Source organism: Marmota monax, unplaced genomic scaffold, assembly GCF_021218885.2.
Source record: "Marmota monax isolate L192 unplaced genomic scaffold, Marmota_monax_Labrador192_F-V1.1 WCK01_AAM20220418_F8-fsc00075, whole genome shotgun sequence".
NCBI classification, from domain to species: domain Eukaryota; kingdom Metazoa; phylum Chordata; class Mammalia; order Rodentia; family Sciuridae; genus Marmota; species Marmota monax.
In genome coordinates this window covers 3,517,416-3,522,420 of record NW_026694772.1, presented here as the reverse complement: position 1 = coordinate 3,522,420, position 5,005 = coordinate 3,517,416, and positions in this window count along the sequence as shown.

Sequence of the window (5,005 nt, the reverse complement as noted above, 5' to 3'; positions counted from 1 at the left end):
TCTATTAGACTCTTGAACTTGAGAAGAGTTTGTTTGATGAACATAGCTGCACCATTGTTTGGGGCATATATATTTATGATTGTTATGTCTTGTTGGTGTATGGTTCCCTTGAGCAGTATGTAGTATCCCTCTTTATCCCTTTTGATTAACTTTGGCTTGAAATCTATTTTATTTGATATGAGTATGGATACTCCTGCTTGTTTCCGAAGTCCATATGAGTGATATGATTTTTCCCAACCTTTCACCTTCAGCCTATGTATGTCTTTTCCTATCAAATGCGTCTCCTGTAGGCAGCATATTGTTGGGTCTTGTTTTGTGACCCATTCTACTAGCCTGTGTCTCTTGATTGGTGAGTTTAAGCCATTAACATTTAGGGTTATTATTGAGATATGGGTTGTTCTTCCAGCCATATTTGTTTATTTATGTTACTAAACATGGTTTGTTTTCCTCTTTGATTATTTTCCCCCCTTTAGTGTCCTACCTCCCACTGTTGGTTTTCATTGTTATTTTCCATTTCCTCTTCCTGTAATGTTTTGCCAAGGATGTTTTGAAGAGATGGTTTTCTAGCTGCAAATTCTTTTAACTTTTGTTTATCGTGGAAGGTTTTAATTTCATCTTCCATCCTGAAGCTTAATTTCGCTGGAAACACAATTCTTGGTTGGAACCCATTTTCTTTCAGTGTTTGAAATATGTTATTCCAGGATCTTCTAGCTTTCAGAGTCTGTGTTGAAAGATCAGCTGTTATCCTGATTGGCTTACCCCTAAATGTGATCTGCTTCCTTTCTCTTGTAGCTTTTAAAATTCTCTCCTTATTCTGTATGTTGGGCATCTTCATTATAATGTGTCTAGGTGTGGGTCTCTTATGATTTTGCACATTCGGCGTCCTGTAGGCTTCTAGGATTTGGGGTTCTGTCTCATTCTTCAAGTCTGGGAAGTTTTCTCGTATTATTTCATTGAATAGATTGCTCAATCCTTTGGTTTGAAACTCTGTCCCTTCCTGTATCCCAATGACTCTTAAATTTGGTCTCTTGATGTTATCCCATATTTCTTGGATGTTCTGCTCATGGTTTCTTAACAGTCTTGCTGAGCTGTCTATGTTCTTTTCAAGTTGAAATACTTTATCTTCATTGTCTGATGTTCTGTCTTCTAAGTGTTCTACTCTGCTGGTAGTATTCTCAATTGAGTTTTTAAGTTGGCTTATTGCTTCCTGCATTTCTAGGATTTCTGTTTGTTTGTTTTTTATAACCTCTATTTCCCTGTGTAGTTGATCTTTTGCTTCTTGGATTTGTTTATGTAATTCATTGTTGAAGTGATCTTTCATTGTCTGATTTTGCTGTCTGATGTCTTCCTTGAGACTCCAGATCATCTGAAGCATGTATATCCTGAATTCTTTATCTGACATTCCATCTGCTGCAGCTATTACCTCTTCTAATGTTGAGTTGACCTGCATTGCTTGTGGTCCTTTCTTTCCTTGTCTCTTCATACTGTTTGCGTTCCTTTCTACTTAGTGAAACTGTTGTGTTATTGAATTTTCCCCCTATATATTTATATTGGTCTTGTATAGTTGCAAAGTCTCCCTCGCAGGCGCGGGCGGCGGCTCTGTCCCTCTGCGGGCCGCTAGGCTTGTTCTGTGGGTGGTCACAGTTCTGTCTACTTTGCAGGTGCAGGCAGCAGCACTGCCCCTCTGCAGGCCTCTGGGGCTGTACTGCCAGTGGGTCGCAGGTCCGCCTACCTTGCAGGTGCGGGGGGGGGGGGCGGCTCTACCCTCCCTCAGGCCACTGCGCCTGTTCTGTCTCTCGGTTGCAGGTCTGGCCTGTTCTGATGGTGGTCACAGTTCCACCTACCTGGCAGGCGCGGGGGGTGGGGGGCGGCTCTGCCCCCCAGCAGGCCCCTGGGCCTGCTCTGTGCGTGGTCACAGTTCCCTCTACCTTGCCGGTGCAGGGGGAGGGGGCGGCTCTGCCTCCCAGCAGGCCGCTGCTCCTCTTCTGCCAGTGGGTCGCAGGCCCGCCTACCTTGCAGGAGTGATTGGAAGCTCTGTCCTGCCGCGGGCCACTCGGCCTTTTCTGTCGGTGGTCACAGTTCCACCTACCTGGCAGGCGCGTGGGGTGGGGGGTGGCTCTGCCCCTCAGCAGGCCGCTGGGCCTGCTCTGTGCGTGGTCACAGTTCCCTCTACCTTGCCGGTGCAGGGGGAGGGGGCGGCTCTGCCTCCCAGCAGGCCGCTGCTCCTCTTCTGCCAGTGGGTCGCAGGCCCGCCTACCTTGCAGGAGTGATTGGAAGCTCTGTCCTGCCGCGGGCCACTCGGCCTTTTCTGTCGGTGGTCACAGTTCCACCTACCTGGCAGGCGCGTGGGGTGGGGGGTGGCTCTGCCCCTCAGCAGGCCGCTGGGCCTGCTCTGTGCGTGGTCACAGTTCCCTCTACCTTGCCGGTGCAGGGGGAGGGGGCGGCTCTGCCTCTCAGCAGGCCGCTGCTCCTCTTCTGCCAGTGGGTCGCAGGCCCGCCTACCTTGCAGGAGTGATTGGAAGCTCTGTCCCGCCGCGGGCCACTGGGCCTTTTCTGTCGGTGGTCACCTGGCAGGGGCAGGGGGTGGTGGGTGGCTCTGCCCCTCAGCAGGCCGCTGGGCCTGCTCTGTGCGTGGTCACAGTTCCTTCTACCTTGCAGGTGCAGCTCTATCTCTCTCTTGAAGTAATCTTTTGCTACCTGTATTTGCTCTCTTATCTCTTTGTTGGAGTGATCAATTTTTGCCTGTATTTGCTCATTTAGGTCATTCTTTAATTCACAGATCATTTTAATTATGAATCTTCTGAACTCCTTCTCTGACATTTCATCAACTTTGCTATCCATGGGTTTTTTTTTTCTTTTTCTTTTTTTTTTTTTTTTTGATATTATACTTTCCTGCTTGTTTGGGGCACTTTCCTCCCTTGTTTTTTCATGTTGTCTATGTGTCTTTCTTTCTTGCAGTGTGGATCTGAGACATTATAGTTTCTATCCTATATTCTTGTAGTACCCATGCTGATTATCTGTACCTCACCTTGATGTTGGGCTTCCAGACCCTGCTGGTGTCCCTCAATGTATGCTACTGCTATGGCGGCAATAGCCGAGGTAACTCAAGATAATAGTTGAGGAGCCCCAAGATGGATTCAATGTCTTACAGAGAAGGAACTGAAAGGGTGGGCTTTACACTCTCTTTGGGATGCCTGTTCTGAGATGCAGCTGCTTCTAGGCCTTGTCTGTTGTCAAAAAGGTAGGGGGCTACTGCATGGGGAAGGCTATGGCGATGACTGCAGTGTCCCAAGATGGAACTAGGTTTGGCTTAGGCTCCCAGGTGGGTGAACTCAGACCTACCCTGGACCTGGATCCCATGAAAGTCAGTGTGGGCGGATTTGGTCCAGGCCTCTCCTCCTGCAGTAGTATGCTGGTCATAATGGGCAGTCCTGTGCCAGAGACTGGGCTCCAGCAGGTGCATGCTGGTGGAGGGGATGGACCCGGGACTACCGTGAGCCTGGTTTCTACACAGGCCAGTGTGGGTGCATCTCCAAATGCTTCATTTTTAAAAGAACAGTTATTATAGCTGGGCACAGTGGCACATACCTGTGATCCCAGTGGCTTGGGAGGCTGAGGCAGGAGGATTGTGAGTTCAAAGCCAGATTCAGCAAAAGTGAGGTGCTTTTCTCTAAATAAAATACAAAATAGGGCTGGGAATGTGGCTCAGTGGTCGAGTGTCCCTGAGTTCAATCCCCAGTACCTCCCCCCAAAAAGAATTGTTAGTATAACAAAAAAAAGCTTTATATTATCATTATTTTCTAAAAGTTTGTCGGGTTTTTAAATATATCACTTTTAAAATAGGTTGAAATTTGTTGAAAACTTATATGGTTATATGGTGTAAAAATCTAACAGTTCAATTATTGTTTAAATCTCAAGAATATTCCTTCTCTCACAGATAGGTTCAGTTAAAAGTTTGTGTATTTTACCTGAAATCTAATTTTCTATGTATTTTCAGGCAAACTCATGTACAACCATTCCTTATCTATTTTGTGCATCTATAACAGAATACCACAGACTGAGTAATTTATGATGAAAAATATCAACTAGTGCATGATTTTGGAGGCTCAGAAGTCCAAGATTGAGGACTGGCATCTTGTCAGGGCCTTGTTGAGTCATCACTCCATGGTGGAAGGCAAAAAAAAGAGGGAGAAAGAATGAGAGGGAGCCAAAATCTCCATTTTATGAGGAACTACTCTGTAATAATAGCATTAATCTATTCATGAGGGTAGAGCCATTTTGGACTAATCATCTCTTAAAGGTCACATGTTTTAAAACTGTTGTGTTGGGATTAATTTTCCAAACATGGACTTTGGGGGATACATTAAAATCATATCATCCTATAGTGTGTGTGTGTGTGTGTGTGTGTGTGTGTGTGTTTTAGTACTGGCAACTGGCATTAGCTTTGCGTTACCATATATTCAGTGAGTATTTTTGGCTGAGGTCACTTTATAGGACCAAATCATATTTACTGGAAATCAGTTTGCTTCATTTTCCTTTCTCCCATTACCAAAAACATTATCTGGGACTACATCCAAATAAGTCTTTTACTAGACACTCAACTTAATTGGTGTTTCTAAGTAATCTTGTGCATTTTAAAATAATTGCAAAGTTACCTGAAGGTATCTTAATATGTAAATATGGCAATAGAATTGAAATTATGAAGTCAAGAATCATGTTTTCATCCATAAACACATTTCTTTTTATTTTAATAGACATTGGATTATGATCAAGTAGGTAGGAAATGTGGCATTTGACAGTAATCAGTTCATTGACTGGTTGCTCTGGTTGTTTCATGTAGCTACATTTGTGGGATAAAATTCAAAGGCAAGGGTATTGGAAAGGTAATTAGTACATTGATTTCATGGTTGTCTTTAAGAAAAAGTAAAGAAAAAGAAGTTCACAATAACAGAGAAATTTAAGCAATTACTTTATTCATAAGGCAAGTTGAATTCTTCATACTGCT